Source organism: Urocampus carinirostris, chromosome 3 (genome assembly GCF_059441175.1).
Source record: "Urocampus carinirostris isolate Australia breed hairy pipefish chromosome 3, RoL_Ucar_1.0, whole genome shotgun sequence".
Classification (NCBI taxonomy): domain Eukaryota; kingdom Metazoa; phylum Chordata; class Actinopteri; order Syngnathiformes; family Syngnathidae; genus Urocampus; species Urocampus carinirostris.
In genome coordinates this window covers 35,226,671-35,245,472 of record NC_142351.1, presented here as the reverse complement: position 1 = coordinate 35,245,472, position 18,802 = coordinate 35,226,671, and the positions used below count along the sequence as shown (strand labels likewise).

The 18,802-nt window shown below is 39.5% G+C and overlaps 1 protein-coding gene across 2 annotated transcripts in view; it reads right to left on the bottom strand.

The window, feature by feature from the left end:
- LOC148369555 (plexin-A1-like) overlaps positions 1 to 16,530 on the bottom strand; it is a 319,574-nt gene extending 303,044 nt beyond the window's left edge. For both annotated transcript variants that reach the window (XM_088331618.1, XM_088331619.1), the window contains exon 1: positions 16,380 to 16,530. The gene's annotated coding sequence lies outside the window, so the exon portion shown is untranslated. The remainder of the gene's footprint in view (positions 1 to 16,379) is intronic.
- Positions 16,531 to 18,802: the final 2,272 nt, after the last annotated feature.

Below are 18,802 nucleotides of genomic sequence, written 5' to 3'. Positions count from 1 at the left end.
GGAAGAGGAACCCTTTGTCAGTGTTGCTAAAGTCAAAAAAGTTCTATATCTTTAGGTTTTTTAGTAAAAGCATTCAAGCTTTAACCTCAATAGCACCTTTATTTTTACAATAATGCACAACGACAACCAGAATTCACAGACTGCTCGTATAGGACCAAAAGTGACCCTTTTAACTATATAAATAAATGGAATTCAAGATCCGTCACAGAGTATTAACCCAACTGAAAGAAAAACATGCCTGGAAGTCCTGCAGGAGCCACTGAAGTCCACATGGTAAAATGAAATGCATCGAAACAATTCCCTGTCCACTATTTCATCAGAAGAATGTGCTTAAAAGCAAACCAGCGGCCCCACCGGCAACACACAAAAACGTGCTGACCTAAGCACGATCGAGTCGCGTCAACAATTCTGTAAAGTTACATAGACCCATTGGCATGCTGCACTCAACGTACACAAAAAATCCACATTTACAATTTAACACAGAATGTGAAAATAACCTGAGATGTGTCAGTCACATGGTGACCAAAGTTTAACATCGTAAGAAATTGTATATACTGTACATTTTCTTATGTATTTGAGCATTGTGGTAGGTTTCTTTTGCAGCAAATATTTTAATAATGGCTGCCATTGTGTGGATATTTAATGGTCAAGTAGTGGGCAGGGAATACCATCAACTGGTTGCCAGCCTGTCACAGGACACACAGAGAAGGACAACCACTCACTCGCTCATTCACACGGAGGAACAATTTGGACCTGCCAAATAACCTGACATGTGTGTTCTTTGGAATGTGGGAGTAAACCGGAGGGCCCGGAGGAAACCCAAGCACGGGGAGAACATGCAAACTCCACACAGGAAGGCTGCTAGCTGGATTTGATCCCATGACGTCAGACCTGCCGCGGACGTGCATATCACTCAACCGCCGTGCCACCCTATATACATACAGGAAATATATATATATATATATATATATATATATATATATATATATATATATATATATATATATATATATATATATATATATATATATATATACATACTGTATAGTTATATAATTATCCAATTCTAGAAAACAGAGGGGGGAATGAAAAGAAAGTCCACACCAAATAATGCTACTAAATTCAATAAGGGTGGGAAAAAGGGATAAAGATAAATAGGGAAAGGAACATAAAAAGGAAATCACAGAAAGCCTCATTAGGCTGACTTTATTGAAAGCATTTGTCGCACTAAGATGAAATAAAAAGCTTTTGTTGGCACTTCCCAAAACTCAACACATTCATTCAAATTTCTGATCCATTTGGCAGCGCCGTGTCCGTGTCGCTTCGCAACGGTTCCTCGTGTGACACCTTCTTGTAAAAATAGTGATACATAGACCAATTTCAACGGCCAAACGTAATACTTTCTTGGCCAAAACCTCAAGGTGCATTGGATATGTTTCATCATTTTTCTGACCCTGCGCTGTTCCACTATGCTTCAGGTGGGATAGAATAGAACCATTTACTATTACCAGCTCACCTCTTACGCGCTTCATCATCCGTATCCTTCACTTTCTTCTTACTTTCGTGTGACATAGTTGGAATGTGACAGAATTGCACACTGTGGCAAAAGAAAACAACAGAGGCAAGAACTTGCAGGAAGGGTTGCTAAGAAGAGGCCAACATTTGACAGGGGTGGATGGGCAACTATCAAGGATGGACCCTTGTAATTGCAGACTTTGAAACAGCTCTATGTGTTAAGTGCACTGCTCTCTTTCTAATACCATGGACTCAGGACACATCCAAAAATAATAATGATCTTATAATAAAGGTTTTAGTGCAATTTATGTTAGCATTGCATGGAAAAACAATTTTAGGTATACTAAACAAGTATTCTAAAAATAATGAAGGGTTGCATTGCACAGCAACTCGTCCCTTGTTGTGTGGGATTAATGTTCGGTTTCGGGTTGGGAAGAGCGAAGTGGAATGATTTTTGTTCCTGACACTAGCCACCTCCCACTAGCAAAATTTGGCTTCGGTAAATAGGTAGATTGAATGCAATTTTGTTATATAGATAATAAAAGTGACTCATTGATCTGCAATGAAGAAATACACAGAATGAAATGCAATACTAAAACAAACGCAGATTTAACTATCCTGGTTGTTGATAAACCACGCTAATTACAAAAACAATACACTGGATAATAAATAGATAAGTGAATTAAATGGCTGATTGTAGTCCTTGCATCCTGTAAAACACAAAGATCAAAGTCAAAGCCCCTATAAAGGTCTTCATCAGCCCTGATATGATCTTGATTTATTATCATATCATACACAAGGAATAGCTGTGTATTTGTTGTCCTTGCACTTCATTTTGATTTAGCAAATGATAGACGATTGCTGTTTTGTTTTGTTTTTCGTTAAAAAGATCTTAGCCCACAAAATGTAAAATATAGGCTATGGATTGTGCCTGGATAATACCAGCTTCTTTCATGGACTGTGGAGGGGAATTTTAAAATAAATACACTTGAATCTGTTGAAAAGTAAAGACTACGACAAGGCCTTATGGAAAAAAATAGCTTAGTTTGTTTGATCATATATTATATTTGTGAGCTTTTGAAAGGGTTCAATACGATTTTATAAACTATTTGCATCATTTGAAAATGTTTGAATAGTGATTGATACCAGTAACCATATAGGATACCAATCCCTAATTTTACCTCACTGGATAATGACTTTAAACTCAACGCAATACTTCTAACTTCTAATTTAATATTGTTGAATGGCAACATAAGGGCAGCCAATAGCTTGGATCCATTTAAAATAAATCTGAGTTAAGTTCAGGTAAAAATCCTCCCCAAGCAAAATATACTAGGTCCTCATTAATGGTATACGTGGTATACACCAATACAATCCTCTTTCCCATTTTTACTGGCCACATCAACAATAACGAATCCCCACTGCCTAAACATAACTCCCCACCTTAAAGCCACAAATTAGCCAGAAGTTTGAAACTGCGCCTTATAACCCAGCGCCTTATATGCCGCAAAATACTGGTGGACAAATTTGGAAATGCATGCAATATTTACTACATGAGGTCGAAGGCATTCTAACATATTTGTGAAATGATTGATGAATTCAAATATATTGCTGACCAAAACCAATTTATGGTACGGGACTCGGACTGGGGTCGCAGCTGGGAGAGCGCCGCAACGTAACCACTATATCACAGGTAATACACACGATAGTTAAAAAGGCATTACATTCTGTCTCATTATCACACTGTTTGACGGTGTCAAAGACGAAGGTTAGAGAATGGAGAAAACAGAAAGTCTTCCTGAAAAAATTAAAGAAACGCAAAGTTTGGTACAACAAAGAGTTGTTTTCCACGTCGTGCTTTATTTGTGTTTATTTATATCTATTAGAAAGACTTTCTGTTTGTTTGTTTTTTTCATATTCTAACATTCGTTTCTGGCACAATCAGTAAAAGCATGGAGAAACTAAGATAAAATCAAATGCCTTTATATATGTCATATGTTTCTACTATTTAGGTTTTGGCTCTTTCGCCATTAAGATCTGGATTCGGTTGCCTGTTGCATAAAATGTTCTGCGATTTCAGTCAGGGAAATTTTCCAACAGCTCAATCAAAACGCAAATACAGAAACTTTTACTATTATTTAAATTCCAGGCGCCTTATAGACCAGTGCTCCCTAAATAGGTATCAAAAATATTTGACAATAGTGTATTTTGGGTGAGTGTGGGAAACACGATATATTTTCTCATAAATGTTCCAGTGACTAAATACATTCCCAAGTCATGTTCCCCTCACCACACAAGACAATTCGAAAAACCATGCAAAAAAAAACCTTGTGATGAAGTCAGCTGCTTTGGGGAGTATGAAAGCATGCCTTCATTTGTGTCCTTGTGCAATAAGCTGAACACACACGCTCCACTTTTCATGAGCGATGAGAGGATGCACCCCACGGTTCGCTAATCCGCTTCCTCAAAGTCAGAACCAACCTTACAGTCACCTCTCTTTCGCCTGTGCTCTCTCACACACACATGCACACAAACAGACACACTCCTAACCACCCACATGGCCGTTTGACTGAGCACTCAACAAAATGAGGTGAAGCTCAATTTGTGTGCAAGATGATCAGACGAAGGGTCGGAGTTTTCGCTGACTCAGCAGTTATGATACCTTCATTTATTTCATCCTCAACACTGAGCCAAGTGGGGCCGGTGCCAGAAGGCCCTTCGCAGATGTTTGAAACAAAACACGTCCCGTACAAGTCGGATTGTGTCGGCTAAAGAATCGCAATTGCGCTCACTTATGTTGAAGTGCTCCCCATTGAAATTTTGAGTCCTGGCAAGCTGCTGACGTCCTTTACAGCAAATACATGGATTGTGGGAGCTAATGTCCGGGGCCCATACATGATTTACAGTGATAATTCAATCTTCAACTACAAAATGAAACTGATATAGAAGTCATCCAATCAATTCAAAACCAAGAGCTCTTTTTTTTTTCAGTTGAGTCGCTATCGATTACCTATGCTTGCTAGTAGGGCTGCAACGGTTACTCAACTTTGTCGACAAAAATGAATAATAGAAATAGTTGACAATGAATTCCAATATCGCTTAAAATATAAACGTTTTTTAACAAAGTGAGGCATCTTACATGATTATAATCCCTGCTAAGAGTACACTCATGAGCAATGACATCTCTGTCTCGAGCTGTAACATACAGAAATGACAGTATCAACATCAATTTATTTTCCCCCCATTTTATTAACACTCCACTTATTGAAACATGAATATTTTGTTTGTTTGTTTGTTTGTACATGATTCAATTGTTTGTTTGTTTGTACATGATTCAAATTGAATCTTTTCTTCCGGCGCCGTCACGAATGGCAGCCACTCCAGCAGCTCCCGTGTTATTTTCGATTGTTCTCGATTGTTCTCAGCTCAGGGATGCTGCTGGAAATGTGAATTTCCCTTCGGGGATGAACAAAGTATCTATCTATCTATCTATCTATCTATCTATCTATCTATCTTATGCGTACCAACACCTTTAATGTTTGTGAGCATTGTAGCCTGGACTCCGTGAATGAAGAGACTACGAGCAAATCTTGCAAAGCAGACCTTGCCTAGCATGGCAGTACCTCGGTGATCCATGAACATGTCAGACAGTTAAACAAAACGGAGTCAGACCCTCCGCTGTAAGGTTCAAGTAACATTCAAGCCAAGGTTTTGATGACTTAAATACTTTTTAATCAGAGGTCAAATACATGACCACCTATCGCCTCTGCAAATGTGCTGTTTTACAATATTGTGTATTTTCTGTATGATTTTATCTTTAAAAGCCCTCCTGGGGACAGCCATTCACAATTAGCCCTGGCTAAAATGTTATTGTATGTGTCATAAGTTTGTGGAGCATACTTGTCCCTTTTCAAATAAACAAACCTAAAAAATGCATTGTACCATATTTTCAAGAGCATAGAGCTCACCAGGTTAAAAGACGCATTTTCTGTGACTGGTTCTATTTCTCTATTTAACACTACACATGGCGCACTGTATGATAGGGCACGAGTGCCCTCTGCTGCGCCCTGCGATGTGTTTAAAAATTACAACCCCATCTGGTTTAAATGTCCCCCCTTACACATACAAGAAGCAAAGGCTTTGTGTTTTATTGCTCTATTACATTCTCCCAAAATTTAGATATAAAGACATTTTAGTAACATTTTCACTAAGGGGAACAAGAGGTATTTTTTGACCAAGCACTGCCTACAACACAGCCAAGCATGTGTACGTATTTAAAACTACAGCAGTAGGAAAACAAGTTTGGTTGAGGTTTTTTTTAAGTATTGATTACAAAGTAAACACACAGATAAAAACTCCTCTGGTTCGTTTTTCAGCTTCCACCACTTGCAAACCTTTGATTCATTAAACGTCACTTCTCTCGCGGCTGCTCGGTTCCCATGGTCTTCCGCGTGGCGAAAAAAATCAACACACCATGGCGGCCGAAAAAAACGGAAATCATTCAATGGAGAGAAAGTGAGGTTTTGGATTAAATTCATATTTGGGGGAACAACTCTGTCCAGCCTCCGGTAGCACAATAACTTTCAAACTGTTAGATACCCTACGTAGTTAGCATCCATGAGCACTTCCGCTAACAATGCATTGCGTGTGACGCCATGCGTGATATCATTAAAACAAGTGACGCTTTAAAGTCACAGGAGATGCATGGAAGTTGCATTTAGTTTGAAATGTGAACAATTTCACGAAACTTTGGATTCCACCCAAAAATCAGAATTGAGCATTATGAATGGCAGGCTCATCTTGTCCTCAGCTACGACCACCACTTACAACACACACACAGAGCAATGCACGAAAGGGCGCGTCAAACAATTTCAGATAATATTCTTCATTTTAAGGGCTCTATATTCCAAGATTTGATGACTGCTCTATGGTCGTGAAAATACGTCCATTTTATATTTCACTACAAAAGAGAGCTTGAGCATTACGCCAGACTTTGGCTGACAAAAGTGTCCAAAATTAAATGCATGCAGTCCGAAGAAAAAAATCTCAGTTGTTAAGCGTTTAAAAGGACAATCGTAAATTGCCAAAACCGTTTTGATATTTAACTGTTGAGAATCGTTAAGTACATTTGTTAGAGACTTTGCAGCCAATCACTGAATGTACTGCACAATATCATCCGTCCATCCATTTACTTATCCTCACTAGGGACACGGGTGGTGCTGGAGCCCATCCCAGCTATCTTCAGGCAGTGGGCAGGGCACAAAGAACAGACAACTCACTCGGTTGCTCATTCACACCTAGGGACAATTTGGACCGGCCAGTTAACCTGACATGCATGTCTTGAATGTGGTAAGAAACCGGAGTGCCCGGAGGAAACCCACACAAGCACAGGGGCAACATGCAAACTCCACACGAGATGGCCATGGTACCTAGAATTGAACTTTATACCTACGCACCGTGGGGCTGCGTGCTAACCACCTAGCCGCCATATAAACATCATATTTGTTTTATTTAATGTTCTACTGCTGCAATACGCCTGTCCTAGATTTACACTGCTAAAGAATGTTTTCTTGATTTTAATTTAATATTTTTTTGCCTTACTGTAAAAGAGGGAAAAGGGTCTATTTATGACTAGTGAATGAACACTGTTGCTTACTTAGTTTTTGATAGGGCATTTTTATTTGATTTTTGTATGAACTCAGAGTTAGGGCCGCACGGCGGCTGAGTGGTTAGCGCGGCCGCGGCACAGTTCTGAGGACATGGAATCAAATCCAGTGACCACTGCTTGCGTGGGTTTCCTTCGGGCACTCCTGTTTCCTCCCACAATCCAAAAACAAATGCATTTAGGTGGATTGGCCGGTCCAAGTTGTCCTTAGCTATGAATGAGCGAGTGAGTTGTCTGTCTCTGTGTGCCCTGTGACTGGCTGGCAACCGGTTCAGGGTGTCCCCGGTCCACTGCCTGAAGATGTAGGGGATGGGCTCCAGCACCCCCGCAACCCTACTGAGGATAAGCGTTGCAGATAATGGTTGGATAGATGACTCCAGATTATGTTTAATAAAAGATGTATGCTGTACGTTCACGATACTTTGCGACATAACGAAATCAATTTAATGCTAAATTCAAGAAAAAAATTAAAAATGATCAGATTATTCAACTACCGTATTTTCCGCACTATAAGGCGCACCTAAAAGTCTTGTTTTTTTTCAAAAGCTGACCATGCGCCTTATAACACAGTGCGCCTTATATATGGCTCAATATTAAATTCGCAAGGTCTCGCAACTACGAGAAACAGCCGCCGACTCCATTTTTCGCGCTGTGCATACTGGGAAATATTAAACGATTGGTAGTTGCCGGGGCTCGTGTTGTATTTGTTTACTAAGTGGCAAAATGGCTACCCCATTAAACTGCTTAATTCATATTCAACAAATACAGTATTTGTCTGAATCCAGGGTTATGACTGGTGAAGATGTAAAGCACAATTTACCTTAAACAAACGCAGAATTATTCAGAATGTCACGTTTGAGAGAGAGAGAGAGAGAGAGAGAGAGAGAGAGCGAGATTCTCTTTCATACGTGCATTTGTATAAGAAAATGGCTCCTGTTAAGAGACACGCGTACAACGCCGAGTTTAAACTCAAAGCGATCAGTCACGCAGCACAACACGGCAATAGAGCGGCAGCGAGAGAGTTAAACTTAAATGAATCGATGGTACGGAAGTGGAGAAAGGATGAAGATAAGCTCCGCCAAGTAAGGAAAACTCAACAAAGTTTCCGTGGCAATAAAGCAAGATGGCCAGAGTTAGAGGAGACACTTGAACAGTGGGTTGTTCAACAAAGAGCGGCAAGCAGAAGTGTCAGTACGATAACTATACGTATGAAGGCAACAGCGCTGGCACAAAAACACCGGACGTGTTGGATGGCCCATTCACTGAGATATGGTCAATTCGAACACAGCAGAAGAAGAATTCGAGGGATTCGTCGATGAGGAGCTTATAGAGTGATCTTTGTTTTTCTTTTGTGTGTTTACGTTTTACATTTTACAGTTATTATGTTATTGCTTTGCACTCGTTGTTTTTGCACATTACGAGTGTCACTTTATTGCGATTGCACTAACGTTTCATTTAAAATAACAGTATCAGACGTTTTTTTCTTTGCGTGTTGACTAAATGGACAAAAAATAAAATGATATGTCGATGTTGTTCAAAGATGTGTCACGAAAATGCTTTACCTCAGAGAAAATAATAAAACGGCTGTTTATTTATTTTGGGAGTGAATGGAGTTGTGGAAAGCTTGTTTGTTAATAAAGTTTGACCTTTTTGAATATTTTGTTGACATTCCCTTGAGCGTGGCAACATCTAGAGGTTGCATAAAGTAACTACATTCTCTACTGTAGTCAAGTCGTCACATTTATTTACCGTAAATAGCCCTTAATCCCAAAAATGTCTCGAAGGACTGCACAGGATTACAATTACAAAATTGCACAATTACCTGATCTTAAACCAGCATGCACTTATAGCGCCTTATAATGGGGTGCGTCTTATGTATGGCATAAGTTTTAAAATATATCATTCATTGAAGGTGCGCCTTATAACATGGTGCGCCATATAGTGCGGAAAATACGGTAATCGTTTCAATAGGCGGTGACTAGTCGACTATTAAAATAACCATTAATTGCAGTCCTATTTGCAAGGCTGCTGACGTTCTTGGCAGCAAACATGGATTGTAGAAGCTTATGTCCAGGATCCTTTGCATAATTTACAGAGATAATAAAATGTTTAACTACAAAATGAAATTGAAATGAAAGCCACCCAATCAATTCTAAACCAAAAGTATTTCTTTTTGTTGAGTCGCTATTTGTTGCTTATGCTTACTAAAAATCTCAGTTCAGTACATGAAAGAGAGATGATACAAGAATATTATTTTTTTACAGTTGCGTTTTCAATAGTGTAGGTAGGGCTGCTGATCCTAGTAAACTTACAGTATATTGCTGTCCACAAACTGAATCACCATTGAAAATAAAATTTCTCTCAAAGATGACTGATTTGATGTCATTACACGTTTAGGTCCAATGTCAACTTTTCCGTTGCACCTCAGTTTTCTTGCTCTGAATTCCTGATGCTCCATATCACAAAAAGAACAGCAACAAGAATGAGTTTGCTCGCCGTCACTGTGCTGTTACTCTCTGCTCCCATCCTTGCCTCACTTCTACCCATCCCTCACATCTCGTTTCTATCACTTTCTCAAAATTTTCCTCATCTTTCGCCTCATTTGTTTAGCTCAAGGACAGTGCGCTAATTGACAAACTGATGCGCATACCTTTTTAGACTCCGGTACTGAAAAGTAGAGGACATATGTGAACATGAATATCCAGCATGTTACGCTACTTTCTCTAGTAATGAAAAACATCAATATTCTCTTTCTATATCTCTTTCATGCTCACTCTGTCTTTCTCATTGTACTTTGTTATTTATTTATTTTAAGGACGCACACTAATCATACTAATACTTATCTGACAGATAATGCCCGAATATGACATCACACTTATCAACACAAAAAACCCCAAAAGTTGAAAATAATGATTACAAAAAATGGAGACTTTCAAAGTATTTATATATTTATTTATTTAATGTTTTTCTTTATTTTAAGGTACTGTATTGCAAAAAAAACACCACAATTGGCAAGAATGTTGTCTTTGTTTCTCCTTTATTATATTTTTATATATCTCTTTCTTAGAAATCTGAGAGAAATAGCCCTTAAATTGAACAATATTATCTGATATGACATGTGTTTTTTTTTCTTATTTCAATCATTATTTTATCACCGTTTACATAAAAAAGAAGTTTAAATAAGGATATAAGTGGAAACACAATTGATTTAAAATGTTTTTTCAATGGTCTAAGAATGGTTCTTTGCAGTGTATAATATGTATCAATATTAGTTTTCAATAAAAACTCAGCTATTCCTGAAAATAAGTCGGTGTTGCTCTGACATTAAAAAAAAAAATCAAGTCTTATAAAACCACCAGTAGGACCCTAAAAAGGGGGCTGGCGTGAAGCTGAATGCAGACTTGTGAAACCACGCAACCTTGTTCTGTACCCACAATCAAGACAAGTCAAATCATGTTTATTTGTATATCCCTTAATCACAAGGAGTCTCAGAGGGCTGCACAGACCACAGATTTTTGCAAACTACAGACTATTATTACACCATCACCTGATCTAAAACCTACATGAGGGCAAGGAAAAACTCAAAAACCTCAGAATGAGGTAAATAAAGAAACCTTGAGAAGGGACCGTACATGGGGTAATCTCCCTTCCAGGCTGCAACGCATGTTGCAATAACAAAACAATCCAAGAATCTTTTTTATTTTTTATTTAAATGAAAAACTCAGCAGAACTAATTCTCCTACCCCTAACACGCAGAGGAAAGATAAATCAGCCCCCCTTCACAATCTAACTCCAAGATTTATATTACTTAACCATTTAATAATGCAACATTAATATTGTAACAGCTGCAATATGATGACTTCTTCACGACCCAGATCTCTGTGGGTTTTAGTGCAATTCTGCTAACTATAACAGCAATGATGAATTTAACATTAATATGTTAGGGATTCATATTGCAACAACGCAGTACACATCATGAAAACTTTTGTTGTATATCTGGGTCCACAGCCCACTAACTCACCCGTCCTTGCAAACTAGTCCCTGGCGATAAAATGTTAAGGAGCGGACCACTCATATACTGTGTTAGCACTCATGCACAAGCGCCGCATTGATTATTCTGCTGCCTCAACTGTTCAGACTACGCCGAGCATAAGGTCTAAATTGGCCCGTTGGGACTACACAGCACAAGCTGTATGCTCTGCACATGAAAAAAGGTTAAAATGATTTTAATCGCTGACTAAACAACAACAAAATAATTCAAACACACCCAAGCACAAGGGCATGAGATGCTGCATCCACCGAAGGCGCCGTTCATCTGCCGACAAGCTGGTGTTGGCCCTGGAGACGCGCCCCTACGAAATTGACGGATTCATCTCGGGAAGTGTTTAGGAAGTGCGTAAAAAGGCCATGGACTTCGCCGTCACATCAGAGCACGCCGCTCGCTCTCAGAAGAGGAACTATTTCAGTCTGGCCCGCCGTTTGACGCGCTCGACCTTTCAGCAAAATGATTGCGAGGACTTAAAAAGCTCCTTTACGCTCTCCTGCCACTTCATTTTACCCTCATCCTTCCTTAGTGTTTATTTCACAATAAAATGAGGATTTGTAGGTACTGTCACGAGGGAACAGTCTAGGAAAAGAGGGAGCAGTAGGAAAAGTGTATCTAATAACGGGATCATAACAATGTGAATTGTATTGAGCATCGGCTCCCAAACGGCTCTTCCATTTTTAATCATATATTACTAAAAATAATGAAACATTCTGCACCAAATGAATTACTTTTAAAAATGCACTATGCTACTGTACTATAATAAATTGTTTCAATACACAGTGAACATTTACCTCACTTAAACATTCAAATTGTTTATACTGATTTTTTTTTTTTTTTTTTATGTACTATGTTACTGTAGGCAGCACGGCAGAGCAGTGGTTAGCGTGTGTGCGACAGTTCTGAGGACATGAGATCAAACCTCCTGTGTGGAATTTGCATGTTCTCCCCGTGCTTGCATGGTTTCCTCCAACACTCCGATTTCCTCCCACATTCCAAAAACATGCATGCCAGGATTACTGGGCGGTCAAAATTTAGGTGCGAATGAGCGAGCGAATTGTCTGTCCCTGTGTGCCCTGCGATCGGCTGGCAACCAGTTCAGGGTGTCCCCTGCCCACTGCCCGAAGATTGCTGGGATGGGCTCCAGCAGCCCCGCAACCTTACTGAGGATAAGCGGTGCAGATAATGTATGGATGGACTATGCTACTGCATTATAATAAATTGTTTCAATACACAGTGAACATTAGAGCGCGCACTGCTAGTGACTGCTTACTGCCAGCATCCGCCAGTTCAGTTTGCGCATGCAAACTACTACAGGCAGAAAAATGAAATGTGTGTTTTAAATGTGTCTGTGTGTACGTTCATTTAAAGTTACAATGACTTTAACTTTACATCTACAGTGAGCGCTTACGTATCATCAACAGTCTCCCGATCTTATACCTGCCAACCTCCGTCTATTGTTCCCGTTATTAATGACTGCAAATCCTCCTTATTAAGTGATAACAAACTGTGCAAACACAACGCGCACCTACAGTACTCACAGCGAGGCAGACAATGTAGAATATCGCGACAATATTAGCAATCTATGATGACATTGTCTTCTGCTTCCAGTGACAGAGATGATTCAGATTAAAGCCAAAATGGGGAAGACGAGAACAGTGTTTAAAAAAAATCAAATCCTGTATAAAAATTGTTATACAGCATACACAATATGAAATGATCAAAAAACGTATAAAATAAGGTAAAAGTTTGCAGCTATGCAAACTCCCTTACTCCTACTTGCAACCGCCCACTTCCTTCGTGGCACGCACACACATTAGTTACGGTGTTCATGATTCACTTGCATTTTATTTTTTTAATATCATCTTATTTATCTCATCACTGCATTTTGTATGTTTAATTGCTATTTGAATGTGTTTTTAGTCATCAGGAAGATATATTTTATAGCTGTTCACGTGAACGCTTTTGTATCATGGGAGCAATCCAAATAGTTTTTAATTCATTCATATTAGGAAAATTCACTCTTTACGCGAGTAATTCGAGATACGAGGACGATCTTGGAAAAATTAAATGCGTGAGAAGAGATACCACTGGAGGAGGATATGGTGAGCAGGCAGACACAGCACGGGCTCATAAACCACGTTTAAATGTCATATCTCAAACTGTCAAATCTCTGACATTCTGCGACGTCTGGCAAACAGCAAGTGCCGGGGCGGCTTAATAGTGGGGTGGCTTTGCCTTCCAACGCGCTGCGGGCACTTCAAGTACGAAGATGCTCGTCACACAAAGACCGCAGGGTACGCTGAGGACAGTGTGTGGAAAGCGACGGACCCCTTCCTCCTTTAACACAAACACAAAAGTCAAGCAGTTGGTGCTTTGGTCAAAATAAGGCAAGTTGCTGCTAGGCGAGGTGGAACCAACAATGGATCGCATTCGGGTGATAAGAGTCCACAATACTTGACACTTGAAAAAAATGAAGAAACTGGAAGTCACCTTAAATTATACTCCTCCAATGGCACCAGAGAGCTTTAAAATTGGGGATGTCACAATCCCATAAATTGGGTGAGCACTGATTTATTGCTACCCAAGCCCTGACCAGCTTTTGCTTCAGTGTCAAAATACCAGCTACCTAACATAAATGAAAATGTTTATATTTTGCTCATTAATTCATATTCCATTGAAGTACTGTACTAAAAGGAAAATTTCCCTCATAGAACATAAAGAGCATACTGTATTGAATATTTTGATGTTGGTACTCTTGAAACTTGAGTTTCTCTGAGGTTTTGACCGCATACACTTTCTCTCCTGTCCTGTAAGCGGACCTCCTCATGCATTATATTTACTGCGTATTTGTTTTCGTTCAGTTTAGATTTTAGTTATACTTAAAGGTAGTGTGCGACATTTGAAGTGTCCTGAAAAAGTTGAATGTTAAATATTTTCTCTATTAAGTATGTGTTGACAATGCCTAACTGATTGTAAAGAATGCTTATGCTTTATTTTCCACTGCGTATGTCTACTTTTACTTTTGCCAGAGCTGTTCGGGGCAGAACACAAAAGGTTCGAGGAATGAGGCTGGGGAGGGTGCTGGAGAGTGACATTATTCTCATTCACCTGGGTTTTTTTGTTAGGTAGCATGAAAATGGTGAAAGTAAGAAAATACCTAACCCTAACCGCTCAGAACAAAAAATGGGCTTTTTCAATGGTAATATTCAAGTCATAATATAAAAAAATCAAAAACTGAATAGAAATATCTAATCAGTGAAGTAACAATATTTAGCCAATGATGTTCAAAATGCTATATTTTGTACATTATGCACAATTACATGACGGGCTTGTACCACCTTGTTGGCTTCTACAACATTTTATATTATTGCAGGGTAGAGAAAACGTAGCAACTTTTGTCCCCCGAAAATTTCTTTTTGACTTTTTCTACAGGTAAACCTAAAATGAAATACAAAATCAAGGAAAGTACGTCAAAATAGAAGTCAGAAATGTTTTCCTTTGGAATAAAGACGGGAAGAATTGTAATGACCAAAAGCACCATTAACACATTAATTTAACGGTTCATGGATTTCTTAACCGCCTGGGTCATCGCAGCACCGCTTGCTTTGAGGTGTCTTGGGCAAGTACAGCCTGGTGGCGCCCATTCCCTTATAGGCCATTTTTCGTGGTTTTTGCTAAGGTGCCAAACACACAGACTACAAGAGAGGATGGGATCAAGTTAAAGTCTGCCGGAAGCAGTTGCAACGTCAGTCGGATCCTGACTCACTCGGAGCTTGCCACTGGAAGTATGACGGCGGAGTATCAAAATTATGATGTCACCAAGCAACACTTGACTTTGCACAGAAAAGAAACGGTGAGGGAACAAAAACTAATCAAGCGTTTGTATTCAGAATATTGAAGCCATAATGTCATGTTGCGCATCATCGCCGGTTCAATCTGAAGGGCCACAAAATACATACAACTGAAGCCTTCTGGTGGATGCAAACCATTATTTCTCCTCTCAGGTTAAAAAAATGACTACATGAAATGACCCGGTTAAATGGCCCCTAATCGCCTCCCTTACCTTTGCACAGCATCTGCATGCTTCAGTGGCATAATATTAAAAGTTCTCAGACAAAAAACGTCTTTCAACAAAGGCCATATCTTACTTACAACAGGAATGTATGCACCTTAGTTTTAAGCACCACTTCACATTTGGTGCATTAAGAGAACAAACCAAAAGTTTTGCATGAGACCGGGCAAATTACATTTAAAATTAAGCACTCATGACATCGAGGCTACTGTCCAGAAGCTGAACTCTGTTGTAGTTGACAAAAAGCTGACAGAACCCGAGAACCAGGAATAACAAACCCTCCCTTCCCCCTATTCTAATATATTGCCTTGAATTTTATCATTTTATTGTGAGGGACAAATTTCAAAGCCAGTTAAAAAAATTGCAATCTTAGATGTAAAATCACCCGACAGGACATATCTGGCCCACAATCCTTAAGTTTGACACATTTAACATACTGAAACATTTTTAAACCTTTTCACCATAAAGTTACCTCACTACATCATCCCCAAGGCTTGTCATTTTGGATACTTCCCTTTTATATCATATTGAACATCCACACTAATAAATAATTCATGAATCAATCAGAAGTGCACATTAATATTAAATAGAATTTGGGTAAAAGCGTATTTTTTCACACAGTGCTTGTATTGGATGACAAGAGCCAGTGCAGGTGTACCCAATGCTGTAGCCATGTGGATGGAGGAGATGAGACTTTACAGTGCGGAGGGAAACCTCTGCAGGAATCATTTGAGGTGTGGTACCCAAATAAATGCCACATTGGGTGCAACCTTGTGAAAAGGACCACGCAAAAGCACGGGAGAACAAACCGAGCAAGAACTTAATCAGAACCGCACGGAGAAAGAATACGATTTAGGATCAATCCTTGTGCACAAACGTCTTCAAGTGCACGAATAACACGTAACAAGAACGGCATGAGAGAACAGATCAGGTCCGTTCCTGTGGAACAGATAACATAGAATGGAACATTGACAAAAAGATTCTGTAGATTTTGCATGGCTGTCATGTGCACTTTGGTTGCATGGATGGGTTCGTGAATGGAGCGAGACCAAAGGGGGGGAATAAAGTTGAGCACTTACTGGTTCAAACAGTCCTTAGTGTAGTTTCTGGACAAAAAGTGGTGAAAATGTGTCACGGAGGCAGCAGGGGTGCAGTCATTTAAATTCCTGAAAGCTATGAGAGGAGGGAGCAGAATCAGCATCGGTCCCAAAACTCAGCTCGGCGGCTTCCTGCGTGCAGGAGGGCGGCAGGCAACATGAATGAGAGGAAAACTGTTACACTCGCACATCCAAATAGTCAAGCGAGAGAGAAACGCGAGAGGGAGCGGGCACGCACAGTAACAGAGAGAAGGGCGTCCTCTAGCGGTTTGATCCTTTACACCGCATGGCCAGGCGTGTCTCACATTGTTGCCTGAGAGTGGCACTCTTGGGGTGTACGATTGACATCATTTTTTTTGTCTTGTCCTTGGGTTGGCAACCCAAAATGCTGAAAGAGCCATTTTGGACCAACAGAAAAAAAATGTCTGGATCTGCAAAAAAATTAAAAGCACTATATAACCCTTATTTCGAATCGAACACATGCTCTATATATTGTTTGATCATTATTAAAAGTCACTGAAAATGAAGTGAATGATTGCAGGAGTTTTCCAGCTATATACGTTGTATGAATCAATCATCACTTTAGTATGCATTTAGTTGTTTTAAATACACTTTATTTTTTATCCATACATTGGACTGAATAATTTTATTTGTTATGTTTACTAGTTGTTTCAATGTATCCCTTTCATTCAGTGATTGCACTCTCCCAGCAGTGTCTGCCATAATCTTATCATACCACTTTCAAAATCCAGTCAGAATCAGTCTTAACAAAGTTTTTTTGTAGAGATGTCACTCCCTTAGTTGGACTGGAAAATTCCATATCTGTTAAGTTTTATTTTCCAGCTCTTATTTTGTCAACCCACGCCCCTTTTCTATAAAAACAATGGTCAGACATTTTTGATCCGTGTTTAAGATGGACTCTTTCTTCTCCACAAACCCAGAATATTCTCTTTATTTCTTATTTTCTTTACCCGTAATAAAAGTCCTCAACAAAACTGCTCTCTTCAGTTTTTGTTTCTTTGTCCAAAGTTTTTTAGTTTGTTTCTTTGTCCAAATAGTTGGTCGGAATCCTGAAAGTTGAATTGAACATGCAGCGTTTATCCATGCCAGTTAAATCCCGTGTGGTCTAGTGGGTACAATTTGCCACTATCAATACTGCAGTTCAATTCCAATTGCATCAAATATTGTACAAATATGGTCAGCGGTATTTAGTGACTGATCAATCATTGCTCAAAAAATACAAAACCAGCGTATAAACCGTACACAAACATTGAGTTCTTAAAAAAATTGCACACCACACGCGAATAGATACTGTCTAAGCAAGAAATAAGGCACGGTCCGGTACCAGTCTTTGGCCCAGTTGTTGCCTACACCGGTTTAGGGTATGAATTTAGAGTTTTAAATTTACCATTTCAATGCTAATGTTGAGCTTGAGTTAAAACACCGCCAATATAGTCAAACTTTAGATTCTTTAACAGGCTTCTGACCTGCAGCATGTCAACTCCTGCATTTACCAGCTGGCAGAGATGGGAGGCAGCGTCGTGGCCGTCATAGACTTTCTGGACTGGTTTGCAGGCTGGGGGCGTCGTTGATGTCATGCACTTTCCGGACATTTTCAACATCTTACCTAATGTTTACTAGACTGTGTACAGTAATGCTAATTGTAATTCACCCTGGTCAATCCTGGAAGGGGCATTACCACATGTGAGGTCCTTTCTCAAGATTTCTCTTTTCTCCTCACACTGAGGTTTTTGAGTTGTTCCTTGCCCGCATGCTGGTTTAAGATCAGGTAATTGTGTAATTTTGTAATTGTAATCCTGTGCAGTCCTTTGAGACATTTTTGTGATTAAGGGCTATACAAATAAATGTGACTTGACTTGACTTGGCTTCACTTGAATGTTGTGCTGGAGTTGAGAAGATCGTTAATCCATGGCGAGCAAACCAAATAATTCCACCATCCAGATTGGTTCTACTTCTGGTTACAGACACTTCCCTACTTACGAACATTCAAGTTACAAACAACGGGGGATACTAACATTTTTGGGGGAGTGTCGAAAAATATCCGGACATTGCTGTAAGTTAGATTGTGTATTATGTGCACCTTTTTCCGAGTACAGGACATTACTGTAGTGCTTTTTTCCGCCACTGCGGACGTGTGGCGCTGTGAGAGCTCACCCCGCAACCTCCCCGAAGAAAAAATCTGGCTTGCTCTTCTTAGTTCGTGTCTAAACATACTGTTTTGTATCTCCAGCACGCTAAGAACTTTGGCAATTGTATTGTTTAATATCTCATGCATCCATTCAATACGGTTGGTGTAAATTGTAAAGAAGAGGCAAGCCAATTCTTTTGAAATCTAAGTGGAATAAGAAAGCTTGATAGGGTTGAGGAAATGGTTTGAATGCTTT